The sequence below is a fragment of the Ambystoma mexicanum genome, chromosome 8, assembly GCF_040938575.1.
Source record: "Ambystoma mexicanum isolate Mex_15411 chromosome 8, UKY_AmexF1_1, whole genome shotgun sequence".
NCBI lineage: Eukaryota > Metazoa > Chordata > Amphibia > Caudata > Ambystomatidae > Ambystoma > Ambystoma mexicanum.
The window spans coordinates 103,499,824-103,519,941 of NC_090929.1; the positions used below are offsets into that span (position 1 = coordinate 103,499,824).

Here is a 20,118-nt window from a genome sequence, read left to right on the forward strand (position 1 = left end):
TAAGTCTTCTTTATCTTCATACTGACACATGGTGTTTTCTACTTCTGTCATAGCTAATTCTGCCTCATTTGTTATTAGTGGTTCTTGGCTTCCTGTTACAGAAGGTTGACTACTGTGAGGAGTGTCCTTATCTAGTTGGGCCTGAAGTTCTTCTTCGTGTTGCTGTTCATTGTGCAACATTGTTTTGTACTGTGTAAAGTTTACCTCAGTTATAGTGCTTTCATTTGCTTTGAAAGCATCTTCATATGAGTCATAGTTATCTAGTATTTCATATTCTTTTCTCCATGGTTTAAAGAGTTGTAGCAGGGACATGTAATATAGTTCTTTATGTTGAGGAGTCTTTAATGACAATTTGATATGATTAATTAAATTTGGTTTGGTGAGTTTTACTAAGCTGCCTTAACAGTTTGTTACTCTGTATTTACCTTTTTTTTCATCAGGTTTCATATTATTTTTGTATGTGAAGTTTTGGGCTATGTGGTGTAGACACATGGTTTCCAAAGTATTACTTCTGTTTGGGTAGTATGTGTGCAATAAATTGTTTTTTAAAATGTATTGGCTGTTGGGATCATGTTTGGCTATTGTTTCTATATCTTCGTATGATTTTAGAACTCTTTTTCTAGATTTAGCAGAACCAAGACTTAGCCACACTATATTTTCAGATTTACCATACAATGCAGTACCAGTTAAACGATCTGCTGCTTCATAGGATCCACATTCTCTATGGGAGAGCATTTTTATGCCCAAGCTGTATAATTTTTGAGACACTGTTTTATCTGGTGACAGGTCATTCCAGAGGTCTTGGAGCTATGTGTTTTCTGCTTTGGTTAAGTATGATGTAACATATCGTGCAACTGCAGTGGGTTTGTCTGCCATGTACTGCACATCTATGTTTGCATTCCATAAGTGGGCAATGATTCCATTGTAATCATTGATATATTTTTCTTCTTCTGTTCTTTTTATGTAATATGTATTTTTAGGTGACTTACCTTTAACACTATGTCTAACTGAAGACATGAGGTTGTTCACTTGGCCTGTATTTGTAACCGGTCTAGGGAAACCAAAGCAGCATTTGGTGTAGTATTTCCCTTTGTTTTTGTATTTGCGACGACAATATTTACCACATTTGTGTCTTTGAAATTGTAAAATGTGTGCATGAAGATCACTATTTGTGGCTTCTGATGGAATTTCACAAGTGACATATTTTTCAATAAACTGTAAAACAGTGGCATCACTGTCTTGACCAAATTTAGGAGCATCTTTAATCCATAAAAGCATGTGGATATGTGGTGCTCCTCTGGCTTGGTATTCTTTTCTCCAAAAGAAGTGTTGCACTTCTCCAAGAGGAGGAACAGTTTTATTACAAATAAAGTGTAGCATAGCAATGAAGTGATGGTGAAAATATCTTGAAACATTAACAGAATCCAGAAAACAAAGTTCTCCAGGTGTTAGTATATCTATGTTTGTTTTGTTTTTGTTTGATATGCGTAGGAAATCATGTAAATCTTCCCATGCATATTCTGCACAACTTAATGTAACAAACCAAGTGGGTGGGCCAAGGGTTCTGATCATACAACGTACATCTTCATGACATTGAAACCAGTACTCTTTAGTACCATGCATATTTGCTAATAGATTTGTAATATTTGATTGTAAAACCTCATCTTTTTGTTGCACTTTTTTGTAATAATTGTGTAGCTGACATATTTTGAAAGTGGGATCCTGATTTTTATGTGTGTGCAACTCTGTGACATAAAGTTGCTAGTTCACTTTCAAAGAGTAGGTGGAATATGTATTCCACATTTTGTCTAAATCTGGGATCTTCAGAATACATCCGTAATGAGCGGTATTCTGATGCTGATATTTGAATAGGTCTATCATCGTACCTTCCTCCTTTGCAAGTAGGAAAGAGTAGAGGAAAGGCACATGCTTCTATGCTTTTTTCCCATATGCTGATTGGTGATCCTTTTGTTTGACTCATTTGGTATGTTTCTAGTGCATCTTCTATGGTGTCATTAGAGTGCAATGGATGAATTGTATATTTTATATTGTAGCAGGTTCTAGGAGCTCAAATTGACCAGCTTCTTGTGCCTCTTGAATTATTTCAGTTGTAGCCTTCAAGTTTTCTTCAATATCAATGTCTTTGTAGCATTCATTATTTTCTTTAAGATATTGCAAGGCTTGTGTAACTTTATCTAAATTTACCAGCTGTTGCCATATTTTTTTGTCTTTGTAGGTACTCCATTTACTAAGATAATTAAAGATTGCTGCATTGGACGTTGCACTCCTAGAGTGTGCACATTTTCTTTTAGATCTAATGGTAAATACACTACTTTTCCACGAATACCTTTCACTAATTCAGAGGGAGGTAATTTTGCTGTTTTTGGTTGAAGGCGTATTATTGCTTGAAATGGGTGTACAGTTTGAATTATAATGCTCTCAGATAAATTAAGTTATTGTAGGGGTTTTGGTAGTGGATATAATTCCAAATTATTTGTGATAGCACGTGAAGGAGTTTGGTTGTTGTCAAGTTTTGTAGTGCAGTAACTTCAAAATATTAATGGGTCAGTTATTTCATATTTGTTTTCTGCTATAAGGTAGAGAGCTAATTCAAACCATTTAGAATCTTCATTGTCTTCTATTTTGTATGATAGGTCTACAGTTTGTGTGATACCTTTATAAAAAGTTCTGCAGCAACATACACACACATGATTTGGTACTTCAGCTGATGTACTTTTAAATGTTAGTATTCCTTTTTTGTATGTGTTTAGTAAAAGGTTGCCATGCGTAGAACTGTTGCTAATTTGGTTTAAACCTATTTCATTTTGTAAGTGGCTTTCACTTCCAAAATATTTTTTCTGGATATAGTCGATTTCTTCAAGTAGGTCTTTTGCTGTACCATGTAGAAGAATGTTATTTAAATTAGCTAGTGCTAAAGCAGGACTTTTAGCATAGCACAGTTTATACACTAAATTTCTTATAGTTGAATGATGTGTTGATATCCTTTTGATATCGTGGAAGGTGGTTTTACAAATAGGTCCTGTAATGCAGGCCAAGGAATGTCCTTGTAGTCCTGTGTACTTGCAGACTGGACAGGTATCCATATTTTGCAGTTATTTAATTTTGATTTTGTATTTGCCTTTCACATATTGATTGAGGAATTGGCGTAAAGACTGACATTTTTTTGGGGAATGGTACACATTGACGTGCATGGCCATTTGTACACTAGACGTCTGATTCAGTTGAATGGAGAGGTAATTCTAAGTTTTCAGGGCATATTTTTGTAAGCAGTACTTCTTGTTCCATTATGGTATTATTAACTTTTTCATAACCTCGACCATTTTGTTTATTGAGAAGTCTTTTTTGTAATTAAGTCATTAGTTTTGTTAGTGGTTTCATTTTGTTTAACACTAAAATAAATAACTTTTTTTTAGAAGAATTGCACTGTCTATCAACGCTTCTAAGATGAACTTATTACGATAGGTTTTAAGGGTTGAACCTGGTTTCTCTCCTGTTTTTATAAGATTTTGAAGGACTCTGTGACGGAACATTTTGGCTTAAATACTTTCTTGGTATGCTTACTTTGCACTATATCAAGATTTATAGAAGCAGTTTTATCTGTAGTGATAGCTGATTTTTTGTTAATTGTTTTCTGGTTTGTTTTACATTTTGATAGAGGAGGCAATGTTTCTGTACTTGAAACTTCTTTTGTTTCACTAAATGACTGTATTAGCTGTTTTGTTTCAACTTTTGTTACAAATTCTGCTAGAGATGGATGCTTATGTTGGACCCTTCTATTTTCATTTGCTCTGCTTCTGCGTTGCTTTCTACAGACTTGATTTTTGGTAGGCATTCTTTAGGGTCTGTTGAAAAAAATAAAGAAGGTATGGGTTGGGGTGTTCTGCAATGTATGTGTGCTGTGTGCATGAGTGTTTGAGTAAGATGATAAAGATGTATGTAATGGTGTGTGATTGTGCATTGGGCAACTACAACTAGTAGGGATGGGTATTCTTGAATTAATGTGTTACTAAACTGGGGTTCACATGACAGAAAAAAGTAAGCTAGTGGTGTGGAGAAGTACAATTAGTAAATCTAATGCTATACAATTAAAACAGTTGTTTGTTCTATAACATCAAAATTCTAGCGGCTGAGTTGGATAATTTGTGTGTTGAAAAATAGGAATTTTTGGGCCAATTTGGCTGTAAATTGCTGTTTAAGAAATGGAGATTTTTGGACAGAATGGTGCACAATCTCTATTTTTAGGCACAGAAATAGCATGAATTAACCTTACAGTGTGCTTGAGTAATAATACAAATATTATGCTTGTATTCAACTTACTTTTTTTCTAAAATGAGCAGGTTACTTCTTAGTTGTTCTTTGTACTTCAAATTTGGCTGCTTCGTTTCAGGAGAATGGTCTTCACTGCAATTGTAAAAGAAACAAATTAATAATTTTGTTTGAATATAGCACTGTTTTTAATTTAGACATTGATTTTTTTAATTGACATCCTCAGCGCCTTCCTCAAAGCCATTAAAACTACCTTATTCACATAAGATACATTGCGCCAGTTGAATACTTATCATATGTTCTTAATGAATAAACTGTATTGCAATGACTAACTGTAGCACACAAAATATCTTTACTATGCCTTGTGAAATTCATAATGTACCAGTGAATACCACTATTCCTGTAACTAAGCTCTTGCAAGTAATAGTGCCTCAATGTCATGGGCTGCTTGCGCTATACAAATATAAGTAAGTAAAAAAATAAATAAATGAATAAATGTTTATGTTATTGTACAAGTATTGTTGTTTGAGATTTGAACATAGTGTGTGCATGCAATTTTGTTTGAATATATGCAGTCTATATATTTTATTTAAAAATGTTACTTCAACATGATTTGAATATGTTTGTGTAAAAAGAAATTAAATAGAATAAAGGTTTGCAAGTGACAGTTGATTTTAGGAGATGGAAAAAAAAGACAGTAAGTTCATTTTACAGATTATACAAGGTAAAAGTCAGTTAATGTGTTTATATGAAACTAGAAGAATTGTACATGTACTTTAAAGAAAATATGCATACCTGTAGTTTGTGTTCATGCATATGGATATGCATGGAGCTGCAAGTAGAAATCTTGGAGACTTGTACAGTATTTCTTGTAGAAGGTGCTTTCCAATGAAATGACACTTGCACTCAAGAGAGATTCACAGTACATTTGCAGTGCTGATCTATGATGATGCAGTTAGATGTAGAGGTCTTCCATGTGATTGGTAGATGGTCATGTAACTTCTTAGCTACATTCAATGAGTGAATGGCACAGAGAGTGAAGTGGAAATGGTAGAAGGGCTGTCCATGTTAACGGTAGTTCGCGGACATCGGGTGTTACATCCGGGGATTTTTGGGTTGGGAAGCCATGCAAATTAGAATGACCATAGAAAGGGATTGGTCAGGAAAGTTTAGTGGGTGTGTTGTGCCAGTAGAGAGTTTCTCAGATACTCTTTTTGCTGAGAGAAGAACAGATAGCTGAGGCTGTGTGTTTCAGAATACAGATTGTTTGAATTTTGGGAGATTTGTGGTAACATTGGTTAAAGGTGCATGCAGAAACCTGTGGAGTAGCTGTAGATCTTGGATTTCCACATGTGGAAGTACACTGGCATGGAGAAAGTGGAATGAAGTGGTTGGACTTCCTACCTCTCTGTGCTACTTTGGAGACAGAGCAACATCCAGATATAATTATAATTCATTGTGGAGGGAATAGTTTAGGACATGTGTCTGGAATTTCTTTGCAAATTGCAATGAAAGAAGGACTTGGGAAGGTAATAGACATGTTTCCAAATTCTCAAGTCATTTTTTCACGGATTGCGCATAGACAAATATGGCTTTGTTCTTCTTCATTTGGTCCACAAATGGAGAAAACAAGGCGCAATGTCAATAAGGCTGTTTGTGCCTTTCTAAGAGATTTTGGCATGTCCTCTTTTCACAATGAAAATATTATGTTTCGTAGTACATACATTTTTCGCAGAGATGGAGTCCATCTAACTTATGCTGGCAATCAGATTTTTCTGAGAAATATACAAAATGCATTGCGACCTTTTTTAGAATTACAGCATCCATTTTGTAGTAGGTGTTGAGTATTTATAATTTTTCAAACACAAACACCACCAAAAGGCTCTTTTCAGAGCCACCACTTCCTCCCAGAGAAAATTGCAATGGTTATGATAGGGTAGCGCCCCAAAATTTTAGATGTCCGCGGACATCTAAAAAATACAAAGGGCCCTGCTTCATTTCTTTTCACTTCTATTTTTTAACTGTGAAAGGCAGCTCTGAAAAGAGCCTTATTTTCTTTGATTTTTGTTGTTTTATATTGTTTTTGTTTTTTTATACAAGACACACTAGGAGAGGAGGGGAAAGGAGGGTAAAGGGGGGACACCAACCACGGGGATAAGAAAGGGTGTGCTGAGAGAGGAAGATGTAGAGTGGGTTTTATTTGGGTAGTGAGCAGATCTTCTCGTGCTCTGAGACGATAGTCGTCATCCTCTTCTTCCTCCTCTGCATCCTCACTCCTGTTCCCCTCTTTAGGCCCTTGCGGAGGTGGTGGAGGGGTGGGTCTGGTGCTGAGGCAGATGCAGCACCAGGTGGCAGCAGTGCAGCCATGGATGCCATCAGGTTCAAGATGGAAATCTGCAGGTGGCAGTAAAATTTGCTGTGCTCTGTAGAATAGCCAGAAACACAACGAGAATAAGCTCTAGGGTGTGGTCTTTTATTGGGGTGCTTGTACGCGGTTCGCGGACATGCGCGCTGTCCGCGGACAGATCGAACACAAAAAAAAGGTTCCAAAAGTTTTTAAAAGTATGTAGAAACTCAGGATTAGTTTGTGGGACTTGTGCTATGGTGAGTTTTTATTGAATCATTTTTGTGGATTACTTGAAAATGTACTTTTAAATTGTTCAGGGACACGAACAGTGTCCGCATTCAGAACACACGATCAGCGTGGGTGCGGTCACATGATCGCTTTGCGAACATGTCCGCGAAGGGAGCGGCTGTCCGCAGGACACCAAAGGCACGGACATTGGTTTGCGCATGTGCGTTGATGTTCTACGGACACTGTTCGGGTCCTGAAGTAATTAAAAGTGCGTCACACATCAAACGAACAGTTATGGACAGGCGTTTGTTCTTAGAACAGTTTCAACTTGCTTGCGAACAATACGGACAGACATAGCGTTCTCAGTACACCTCCATTTTGTTTATTTACGCACATTTGAGGACACCACATGTGTTCTTAGAACAGTTTTAACTTGGTTGCGAACAATACGGACGGGCATAGCGTCCTCAGGACACCCCTATTTTGTTTATTTACGAACATTTCAGGACACTGCGTTTGTTCTTAGAACAGTTTCAACTTGCATGCAAATATTACAGAGAGCTATAGTGTTCTAAGGACACCCCCATTTCATTTATTTACGAACATTATAGGGCACATGATGTGTTCTTAGAACAGTTTCAACCTGCCTACGAAAAAAATGGACAGGCATACCGTTCTCAGGACACCCCTATTTTGTTTATTTACGAACATTTCAGGGCACCGCGTGTGTTCTTAGAACAGTTTCAACTTGCATGCAAACATTGCGGAGAGGTTTAGTGTTCTAAGGACACCCCTATGTCATTTATTTACAAACATTATAGGGCACATGATGTGTTCTTACAACAGTTTCAACCTGCCTACGAACAAAACGGACAGTCATACCGTTCTCAGGGCACCCCCATTTTGTTTATTTACGAATATTTCAGGACACCGCGAGTGTTCTTAGAACAGTTTCAACTTGCTAGCGAACAGTACGGACAGGTATAGTGTTCTTCAGGACACCTCCATTTTCATTTCTTCACAGACATTCCGGACACCCACGCTGTCCGCGGACACCTAAAATGCTTTTTAAAAAAGAAAAAACATGAAATGAATTAGAACACAATATAAAAATTTAACTTTATTTAACATGTATGATTAATTTATGACAGAGAAGGTGAGGCAGAAACTGAAACAACAATAAGATAATTAGGGGTTTCAACAGGATTTGTGTGAGGTGAAGAAGGGATGGAAGTCTCATCAAAATGTTTTGGTTCATGGAGAGGGTTTGGGGATAATTGACTGGGATATGGTAAGGGGGACAGGTACATGTGGGACCATGGTACGTGGTCTTTTTTTTAAAATGATCTTCCACAAAGTTTTTTAAATTATTAAAATTAGCCAACAGTAGATCCATTTTTTCTTGTATGCTGTGAAGTGTCTTATCCATAAAATCTTTTTCTGTAGTACTTTCTATTTTGGTATGCTCTGTACAAAAAAAATATATATGTTAAATGAATATAAAATAATAATAATTAAATGTTTTATATTGTAAAGTGTGTACCATTAGATTCACTATCTTCTGACATTTCCTCATGTGGGAAATGCTCCTCTGGCCACATAATATCATTTTTTTTAATCAAATACAGAAAGTTTATAAATATATGAGTAAAATGCAGTACACTTACTATGTCAGGTAAGGTATGTTGTAAGTGGTCTGTAGATCTGCTGTTGTTCTTGTTTGTGGAGTGTCTGTGAGGTAATTATGTTGGAAGCCTATCTTTCTTCTTTTGGTATATTCCATTTTAGAACATATTGTATTTAGCTGAATGGTTAGTGCGTTAGATATATGGGTTACACTTCTTATGTATTACTACATTTACTACATTTAGGCGGTAATTCATAGATTTCAGCATAGAGGCAGTGCACGTGAGCAGCGCAGAGAGGGATCGTGCACCAGCGTGCGCCAGCCGTGTGCGCTAAACAGCATTCTGGCGCACTGTGTATTCATGGAATTCCCAAGGCAAAAAGAGCCCTGGCGCAGAGAACATCCTGCAGCGCCAGTTATGCCCCCAAGAACACCCCTCGCGCAAGGAAAAGCCATCAAAATCCCCAATCCAGCGCAAAGGGCTGCGCTAACCCTGGACCAGCTTACATGGCCGCTACACACCAAACGCCGAGCGGGGAACGTGTATTCCTGGGGTGCGCTGGAATTATCACACGCGGTAGTGCCTGTGCGAGCGGGGTACGTGTATTACTGGGGTTCGCGGGAGTTTCACACGCGGTAGGGCCTGTGCGAGCTGGGTACGTGTATTACTGGGGTTCGCGGGAACTTTCACACGCGATTGGCCCTGTGTGAGCAGGCTACGTGTATTTGGGGGGTATGCAGGGAGTTTCACATGCGGTAGGCCCTGTGCGAGCGTGGGACGTGGATTTCGGGGGTGCGTGGGAAGTTTCACACGCGATTGGCCCTGTGCAAGCGGGCTACGTGTATTTCGGGGGTGCGCGGGGAGTTTCACACACGATTGGGCCTGTGCGAGCAGGCTACGTGTATTTGAAGGGTACGCGGGGAGTTTCACACGCGGTAGGCCCTGTGCGAGCGTTGGACGTGGATTTCGGGGATGCACGGGAAGTTTCACATGCGATTGGCCCTGTGCGAGCGGGGTACGTTTATTTTGGGGGTGCACAGGAAGTTTCACACGCGATTGGCCCTGTGCGAGCGGGGTACGTGTATTTCGGGGGTGCGCGGGAAGTTTCACATAAATTACGCTGTCAGAGCGGGGTACGTGTATCCTGTGGGGTGCGCGGGGAGTCCCACACGTGAATCGGCAATGTGGGTCCTCCCTGGTGTGCCCTCTACCCCCTCCATGGGCCCTGCAGGCAGCCCACACCACAGGGGACTACCCTGCACCCCTGGTCATGTCCCGCAGGCAGCCCATCCACCATGGGCATGCCCCCCAGCCGGGCCACATGTCACCTTGCACTAGTGATCACCAACTCATGTTCCCCTGCACCCCCACCCCCAGCAGTAGGGGCACCTGCCAGCAGGCCCCACTCATGTCCCCCTGCACCTCCACCCCCCAGCAGTGAGGGGCACCTGCCAGCAGGCCCCCACTCATGTCCCACTCATGTCCCCCTGCACCCCCACCCCCCACCAGTGAGGGGCACCTGCCAGCAGGCCCCCACTCATGCCCCCCTGCACCCCCACCCCCCAGCAGTGAGGGGCACCTGCCAGCAGGCCCCCATTCATGTCCCACTCATGTCCCCCTGCACCCCCACCCCCCAGCAGTGAGGGGCACCTGCCAGCAGGCCCCCACTCATGTCCCACTCATGTCCCCCTGCACCCCCACCCCCAGCAGTGAGGGGCACCTGCCAGCAGGCCCCCACTCATGTCCCACTCATGTCCCCCTGCACCCCCACCCCCCAGCAGTGAGGGGCACCTGCCAGCAGGCCCCCATTCATGTCCCACTCATGTCCCCCTGCACCCCCAGCAGTGAGGGGCACCTGCCAGCAGGCCCCCACTCATGTCCCACTCATGTCCCCCTGCACCCCCACCCCCCAACAGTGAGGGGCACCTGCCAGCAGGCCTCCACTCATGTCCCCCTGCACCCCCAACCCCCAGCAGTGAGGAGCACCTGCCAGCAGGCCCCCACTCATGTCCCCCCTACATGACATAAAGATGCACAATCATGGCCCACTTCTACACCAAAATACCACAACACACCACCCCAGTCTTGAGATGCAATGATTTCCCAATCCACCCCACACTGACATGCCTATCTCAAGACACAAACCAAAAGTCAACTATGTACATCAACACATGTCCGTCACACACACACACTGGTTGGCATTGATTGTGTAAACCCACATTTTCACATGCATGAACCCAATGAGCGAATCACACACATGGAAGTAAAATATCAAAATATATTATGGACAAAAATAAAGCAATGAAATGAAAAGCATAAAAAAAATAGCAAACATGAAATGAAAAACATGCCCAAAAGAAAAGATGAGTAAATGAAAAGTATAACCAATCCAAAGAAATCCAAAAGAAAAATAGTCCAAACTCTCCCTCCACCAAAGCAAATCCAAAGGAAACGTAAAAAGAAAAATCCATTAATCCATGGTGAAATCCAAAGAAAAAGTTCAAATTAATCCATTGTCCAACTATGTACAATCCATTGTCAAAAAGAAAAATCCATTAATCCATGTTCAAATCCAAATGAAAAGTTCAAATAAATCCATTGTCCAACTATGTACAATCCATTGTGAAGGATCCATGAGCCCAACGAAAGAAATTAAACCTACCTAAGAAACTACCTAAGAAAAAAACTATATACAAATGTGTGGAGCATAGTCCAATCACCCCAAATCAAAGGAAAACGAAAATGAAACCTAACACTAAAAACTATTTACAATGGCGGCGGGCTAGTCCGACGGCTCACTTTTCAATGTCCCGGGCCAGGGCATCATCGAACTCCCGCTCAATGTCCTGGAGGAGGTCCTCTTCCATGGCCCCGAGGGTTTGCAGGGACGATGACATGTTGACCTCCAACTCCCTGCGAATTGCCTCGAGGCACTCGGCCCGCCTCAGTGCCCTCCGCGTGGAGTTCTCCGCCCTGACCATTGTGAACCTCTTCCGCCCGCCGCCGGTCCGCATCTATGGCGTGGCCCAACCGCTGCCACACGGAAGACACTTGTAATCCTGGGTCCTCATGCCCTCTGGCCGATGCCTGCCCCTCCGATGTCGATGGCCCCGAGCCATCATGGCTCAAACCTTGTTGCTGCTGCTGCTGTGCCTGTGCCCCTGCTCTTGTTGCCTGCACGTCCTCCTGTGGCTGGTGTGCAGTTGTTGTGGTGGCCACCCCTGCTGGACGTCCGACTCCCGACTGTGGCAGGGATGTGTCCTCCACCACTCTGGCCGCTGGGTCAGAGGCAGCTCCACAGGGTACCCAGGTGATACATGGGTGGGAAGATGGCATGGAGGACGACTGGCGTGTAGGGTGTTCAGTTGAGGAGGGGGTCGGAACAAGGTCCAGCAAACGGAGGAATCTAGCCCTGGTGACCAGTCCCACTAGGTCAATGAGGCATTCGAGATGTCGTGCAGTGTCTTCACGAAAACACTGCAGGTCACCTCGCATGCCCCGTTAACGCAACGCCATCCCACTCAGGACAGGCTCAACCCGGTCCCGGTTAGCCACGTCCACAGGGAGAGGAAGGCCAGTTGTTGTAAGCGGATCCCCTCCCTGAAAACGGGTCTGGACGTAGGCATCCCTGCTGGTGCAGGATGATGCAGTCACAGGATCGGGGAAAGGATTACACACAGGCACCTCCGTGGCGGCCTGTGCTGCCTCCTGTCCCTGCCCCTGCACTGCACCACTAGCACCAGTGGAATCCCTACCTCCAGACCCCACTCCGCTGGTGGTGCGATCCCTGCCGCTTTGCTCCACAGCACCCTCTCCGCCCTCTTCATCACTTGACGCTGCAGACAGGGAAGTTAGAACACAGGCATCAGGGCACTGGACAATGGACTGATACACACATGACAGTTGTACATGAGTGTCAGTGTCAAACTTCAGACATGGCATCACACTCCCCAACACACATGTCATTTCAACTCACACACATGAGCAATTCAGCAGCATTATTGCACCAGGCAGCACCATCCATAAACAAACAACAGCACAAGCAGCCGAAGGTGAGCCTGATGTCACATGAAACACGGGGAGTGCACAACACATGCACACAGGCCACCACATTTACATGCATGTGTACATCTCCACCAACTGTCGCAGTGATGAGATCGCCACGGATGTCACATCTGTCATTCAGCCTTCTACATGTCATTGTCACATGCATCCATGTTGCATCACAGTTGCACACTTGTCAAATACACACACAGGCACATGTACACAGTGCAGATACATGCAGCTGGAACCACCATCCATGTGTGACACCACAACCATGCCAACGTACATACACAGTAATTCAAACATGTGTGCTCCCACACCTGCATTTGGCCTGCATGCTTACCAACACATACACCATCGATTTGTCTCACACATGAGAGGACTCACATGTGTCAGCCTCATGCCCCTGTACATACACATCCATACATGGCCCTACAAAAACACATGTGTATCCTGCACCCTACTGGCACACTACAACACACACAGCGTGCAACAGTATGCATGTACACTTACCGCTCAACTCCAGACGGGTCTGCCTCTCAAGGACATGGACATGGAGCGCTGGGCGAGTGTGTTCCAGGACCCTCATTTGGTGGTCCGACAGGTGACCCCCTCCTCGTTGATGGCAGTCACGATGTCCATCCAGATCCTGGTCCGTCCTTCATTGTCGGCGTGCAAACTTCGAAGCATCATACTGCCCCAGGACTTGCTCCACCAGGACACCAACTTTCCTGGCACTGAAGCTGGTGGCCCTCTGCCTCTCTGGCTGGGGGTTGCCAGTGGTGTCAGATGGTGTTGTGCCCAACATGGCAACCCCAGAGGCAGGTGTGGGTGGGCAACTGCGTCCTGGCACTGGGCTGTGGAGCGATGGTATCCCAGTCAGGAGTCTTCAGTTCCAGCAGGGGTGGTCACAGCAACACCACCCCTGACTGACGTGCAGGCAGCAAATAGCAGGGCACGTGGGCAGCAGGCAGTCCGGCAGCAGCAGATGGCAGGTGGGAGCGTGCTCAGGGCTCTGGGGGGCAGGAAAATGGCCTTTTGGGTAGGAGCGTGGTTTTCCGTGTGTATTCGCGTGGCCAGCTTGATACGGAGTGATTTGGCACGTGAAAATATTGCACGTCAGCGTGTAAATCGAGGAAAGGCCCTTAGCGCGTAAGCACGTCAGTGATGTTAGGCGCGCAGGCGTTGCCCACAACACAGGTGCATAGTGAATCAGCATGTGAGAAAACTGCACGTCACCGTGCTATTGGAGAAAAGGGCCTTAGCGCGTAAGCGCGTAAGTGACGTTTCACGTGTGGGCTGGCTTAAAAGGTACGAGTATCACGCTATTTCCTTGTACGTGCTTTTTGTGGAGAGCGAGCGGGTGTATCTTGTACTTCTTTTCGGTTCACACGTGATTACTTCACAACATTTCCAGTTCGTGCTCCCTGCTTCCTCAGACTGCGTTCTTTTCTTCTTTTGGTGGGGGTGTTGCCTACGCGCACACGCGCGTCTTTTGCATGTTCTTTTTCAAGGCAGACAGTGAGTCACGCACGTATTTTCCAACTGTGGTTGCCCCCGTGTGTCGCGTACCCCTTCAGAGGTCATTGTAGGCAGCGTGTAACACGCGTACGCTTATTTTTGTGTTTCTGGGTACCACAGCGTAGTGTGGGTTTATTTTTCCACTTACGTGGTCTACCAGCGGTTGCGTGCACATGTGCTTTTGTTTTTGGGGTGCCTGTGAGTTGCATGACCCGTCATCTTCCCCCAGGGGTCACATACAGCCTTGCTAGAGCACTAGGGTACGAATTCCATCTAGTACCCTACCCCTTTCACCCCAATTGCCCAGGGCAATTGTTTACTGCAACTCCCATACGCACAACAACATCAGTGCCATGGTTGGGAGGCGACCAAGCAGTAAGGGAGGCAAAGGTGCCCGACCTCCAAAAGTTGGCCGTGGTGGGTGCGGTAGGGGACGTGGCCAGGATTTGCAAGGTGCCCCTAGACCCCTGTGTGTGGAGGAGCAATCAGGGACACCCATGCCCCCCCCCTTGGTTGTGGGAAACGTAGCTGACACCATCCCAGCTCAGCTCTTGTTGGACCGGCCCATTTTGGCACCTGAACCGGCACAGGATGACTCCCAGGCTGACTTCCAGGTCAGCAAGTCTAAGCCACGGGTGGCGGTGCAAGTTGCTGTCACCAGGCCAGGTGGATCTGGGGCAGCAATGTCATCTGCTGCCCCAAGTAGGCAGGGTGGGGAGGCTGCAGGGGCAGCTGCAGCTCTATCCACCCCAGCTCTGAGTCTCCCAGCCGGGATAGTGTCGGTCCAGGTCCATCAAACCGACGTTGGCCCTGCCAACATCCCCCTGCAGCCAATGCCTGCACCAGGACATATGGTCATTGTGCATTCGCACACTTCTAGTGCCCAGTCCACCTGCGCTTCTGCCCCTACTGACCAGAGCGGCGTAAGCCACTCAGGATCCGCACCACCTTTGAAAAAGAAGAAGACGGGTTCTCTGGCACTACAGACTGAGACCCCAGACACGGCTACACACTCCGGCACATCAAGGAAGCCTAGCTTTAATGACGCCGAACTTGATGCACTTGTGGCCTATGTGTCAGCACATAGCCGCAAAATGGTGGTGACTGCAGGGTGCAAGACCACATCTGGTCAACGTAGGGCACACTGGCAGACCATCGCGGACCACATTAGTGCCCTTGGATTTGTGAGGTGCACAGCTGATGATTGCTACAAGCGGTGGAATGACATGAAACGCAGAGCAAAGAACAAGCTGGCCTCAAATCATGCCTCTACTCTGGTGACTGGTGGTGGGTCTCCACCAGAGGACGACCAACTCACTGAACATGAGTCTGTTGCTGGAACCATCGTCACAGAGGAACAGATACAAGGCGTGGGAGAACTACCAGATTACGACGCATTGTCAGGTGAGTGCCCATGCATGTGTGTGTAATCCATGTGTATGTTGTTTGGGTGACGGGTTCTGATTGAGTGCCAGGTGAGGGTGTGTACTCCTGAGTGGTATGGGTCAGCCATGTGCTTCCTCCAAAACATTCACCGGCCTTGGATTTGGGTATGACAGTATCCCTTCTGCCCACAGTAGCCAATTAGCGCCACATTACTGCAGTTGCCCTTGAGTGTCATCTTGCAACAACATTGTTCTCAATTTTTCAGTGTTCATTCAGGCTGATTGTTTCAATTCTCCCATTTTTGCAACACATTTTTCAGCCCTAATGCCACATATGTGACATGCTTCTGTCATTGATTACATCCCACATTGGCCCACATTTGTTGCCTTGTTATGTGAAAGATTATACCATTCAGGCTGATTGAGTATTGGCCTGCTCACATTAATTTTTGGGGCTTGTTTGAATGTGGAAGATGATAGTTGTTTCGGTGGTCAGTCAAATTTTTTATTCATTTATTTATATGTATTTTTGGGGTCAGGTAAGTAAAAAAAAGGGGTAAAATAAAATAAATGAAAAAAGAGGGGTTGGGGGGTGGGGGGACCCCTCCATTTCGAATAAAAAAATACGTATTGAAAAAAAATGCAATTTTCTTTTTTTCGAGATTTTTTTGGTTCAACCTTTTTTTTCGATATTTTTTTTCGGTCTTTTCACTATAAACCAGTTGTTTCCTGTCATGTGGAAGTGACCAACCATTGATGTGTACATCTGCCTGTGATCAATGTATTATTGTACACTGGATGTGTTGCAGTGTGTGGCACATGCATATTTTGTCACACTATTTAGCATTTTTCATCTCATCATGTCCATCTCACATGGATGGGGGACAGTAATCATTCACTGACATATGGCTGTACTTGTCAAATGTACCATGGCTAGGCTACATGCCATCTGTGTGCTGGCATGTGTCATGTATATGTATTGGACATGCCACTCACAGGCTAATGTGTGATGCCAGTGCTACCCAGCATGCAGCAAATGTGTTGCGTTTCCATCTTGGTGTCCTCAGTGTCTGCTTTTTGCCTCCCCTTCCAACTCAGTGACAGTGCATGCATGCCAGGGTTATTGTCATGTGGAACATGTGTAAATCATGTACTGGGTCTCTGGCTTGTCAGGCCTATGTGTGTTATATGGTGCTCATGCCTGTTTCCATTTGTTGTCTTTCATGTTTTTGCAGGTGATGACACACTTGATGCTGTTGTGGTTGAGGAGATGGTGCAGACCCAGGAGGAATCTCAGGCACGACCGGGCACCAGTGGAGGACGTGGGGTGGTGGTGGGTGAAAACCCAATCTTATTACAGACCATACTGTCCAGGGGTGTCTCTGGTTGCACCTCCCCAGACCTCTATGATTCAGGTGCTGAATCGGATGATGAGACTTATGTGCTGTCACAGGTGAGTGTTTCTGGCAGGGATTCTGTTCTGTCCAACCCACCTGCACCAGGGGTAGAACCCACTATGGGGATGTCAGTGTTGGTAAGTCCGCCTTTGGCGGTTACGGATGCAGGGTCACACTCCACAACATCTGATCCTGTTCCTGTGCCAGCAGATCAGAGGGGGAATGCAGTCCTGCAGCCTCAGGCTGTGCCGGCACAGCAAAGTGCTGATCGCCTTGCCCCAAACAGGTGTGGTGCCCGCCGAGGCGGTGGCTATATGCCACCAGGCAATACTGTATGGGAAAACTCCATGTACGGTATAGCAGCACAACAGGGAGCATCAGTTGAAATGATGGCTCAGGCAATGGAGAGGGTGGCCACTTCCATTCTCTCCCCTGAAAGGCAGATGGAGCAACAAGAGCAGGCAACAGACTCCATTTGCCAATCACACAGGGGAGACATGTTGACGTCCAACAGGGACCGACGGGCGGCACTGGAGACTCTGCGGGAAGCCATTTCTGTAGAGTCACAGGGCCACAGGGAAGCCCTGAGGTTAGAACTCCAGTTCCTCAGGCAGACTCTAAGTGAACTTGAGTCTTCCTGAAACTTAAGGTCAGAACAGCAGCTGGAGTAGCTCACACTTTCGCTCTCAGCTGAGCTGCAGGCAACTCGGGAGGAGATCCGGGCATCACGCGAGGCCATGCGTGCAGACATTTGTGATGTCATCTTTGATGTCGTGGGTGTTAGTCTTAGCAGTGCACGGTGGTGGCGCGAGTTATGGTTGCTTAGCTTACCATAACTGGCGAATTTCAGGGTTTTTCCGGTTTTACTTGGAACCATAATGTCCCTTTAACAAAGTTTTTTCACTGAATTTCATAGGTTTTTAGTAGCGCAACTTAACCATAACTTCCCTTTAGCAAAGTTTTTTCACTGAATATATATATGTATATATATTCAAGGAAAAAACTTTAGTTGCAAGGACATTAAGGTGAGAACTTAACACAACCTAACTCCTGAAATTCAGCTAAAGCCACCTTAACTTCGCACCCCTGTTGCTCAGCCTATGACCACAATGATGACATCACAGAGGACATCATTGATGACATCACTGATGACAACATTGGTGATATCACTACTGACATCATCTATAACAGACAATGCAATGTATTAAAAAAACTGGATACTATTTCTAAGATTACTTTTACTTTGTAATTCTAACATGTTAATTACTTTAAAAAGTCACACAGAAGGAAATATACATCTATTTTACATGTTTTCAAGCAATTGTTGAATTTTAAACTTAATTTCTTTTCTATACATATATACATTTGAGTAATAATTCCTTTTTTCAATACCCATGTATGACTATTCTTAAAATATATCCCAATACCTAGTTGTACCATGTTTTAAAGCACTTTTCATGTCATTTAAAAAAATGATACGTGTACACATGTTTCTTACAATAAAGCAATTGAGTATGTACGTATGTTTATTTTAAAACAGAAATAATTAGGGCTCAACATGTGTAGCTTTCTATTTATTTCTACTAATTTTGTTTGTAATTGTATGTACAGATTATATTATAGTGAACATGTCAGGTCTATTTTGCACAAATAGGAACATTCTAAGCAGTGTACTATTTATAATTCAGATATCATCTTTTACCAACGTATTACAAAGGAAAGCTTCACAAGTGGTGATATGAGGCATGTTTACTGTTTCAAACAATGTACTCGGGTTTGAACTACAGATAACTTTGGCTATCTGTAGTCATTTTATGTATGAACTACAGATAGCCGTGGTTATCTGTAGTTTATTATAGCCATGAATATTGGAAAAACGGCTGGCAACAAAATGCTTTCTTGCCACCTCGGCCGTCACCAAGTGCCCTCATAATCTGTGCCAGCTCCCCCACTCCCCAGATGGCCTCTTCGCCTAACCTGCCCTCTCACTTTCCCCCACAACTCATGCTGTTTCTGGGATGCAGTTTTCTTTTAGATGTCGGCTATTCGCGAATATAGCCGAGGTTACAGAAAAGCTTTCTGTTGCAAACTCAGTCCCTAGACCCCTCCAACTCCCAGATTTCATTTTGCATCCTCTAGCCACCCCCAGCCTCCACCACACTAGCTCTAGACTGATGGCATTTGCATGTTTTCTGACCTGCAAGTGGCTTTTTTCCCTGCATTTAATTTTCCGATAACCTCGACTATAACCACGGCTATCTCTCGCATTCAGCAAAAAAAAAAGATGGTAGCTGTTTAATATCTAAAAAAAACAGTTTGTTAATTGAACCAAGATATAACTATTATTTTTTAGGAGGGGTCACCTCTTTCACTGTCAAATATTTGAAAAACTGCTTCACAGAATAACCCAAAACCACAAAAAGGCCTTGAGTCAACGCTGCATGCCCAAATTGTTTCAGACCTGTTCCAAATCCGTCCAGCGGTTTGGGCTGTGCGGTCCGGCAAATATTGACCTTGTTTGTCTGTGGGTAAATGAATGGGAAGTAGGCCGCAACTTTGGAAATGTTTTTTTTTGTCTTCTTAATAACTTTTTTATTTTAAACAAATCTTTTACGAAACTTTGCAGTCGAGGGGGACACACATCCCTAACCAACTTCAAGAATTCAGCCAAATACATTAGTCAAATCAAAAGTTATTAACAATACAATTTTCCATGATTCCTATGGGAGGCCGACTCACCTTAACTATAGGTCGGCTATCGCAGCCCTATAATATATATATATATACATATATATAAAACAGCATGTGTGCAGCCATCTCAAGATATATGAGTGGCAGCAGATTTCAAACGCTACAAAGACCAGGGCACTCGTGGGGAAATTAAGTGAAAAGGGGTGCAGCCAGTGCTGTATTTTATTTATATTTCACAAGACTGGCTATAGTCTCTAAGACTTCCGTGATAAAATCATGACAGATGTACAATAAAACCCCTGTATGGTAATTACCACGTGATCCGTCCGTACCTCGTACTTCTTCAGGCATTTAAACATTCTAACAATGTCATGCTTCAATACATAAAGTTTTCCAAAGTGGCACTTCCTGTTCCACATTCAATCATGTGACCTTCAAGTTGGTCCAATATTACATGTCCAATCATTCCACCATCTTGGACTGGTGTCAGTTGTAATGGACATGCATAGAGACTGTGGCTAAATGCCACTAAACCAAACTTTCGTCAAAAAGGAATTCCACAATAAACCTACCTGTCAACATGATCAGTG

The 20,118-nt window shown here is 44.0% G+C and overlaps 1 long non-coding RNA gene across 4 annotated transcripts in view; it reads left to right on the forward strand.

Annotated features, from left to right (window-relative positions):
* The window catches only part of LOC138471664 (uncharacterized), a 277,552-nt gene that overhangs the window by 104,464 nt on the left and 152,970 nt on the right, over positions 1-20,118 (forward strand). For 2 of the 4 annotated variants that reach the window (XR_011268485.1, XR_011268486.1), the window contains exon 5: positions 16,676-16,893. The exons of the other annotated variants lie outside the window; for them this stretch is intronic. This is a non-coding gene — a long non-coding RNA (uncharacterized lncRNA). The remainder of the gene's footprint in view (positions 1-16,675; positions 16,894-20,118) is intronic. 4 annotated transcript variants of the gene reach the window in all.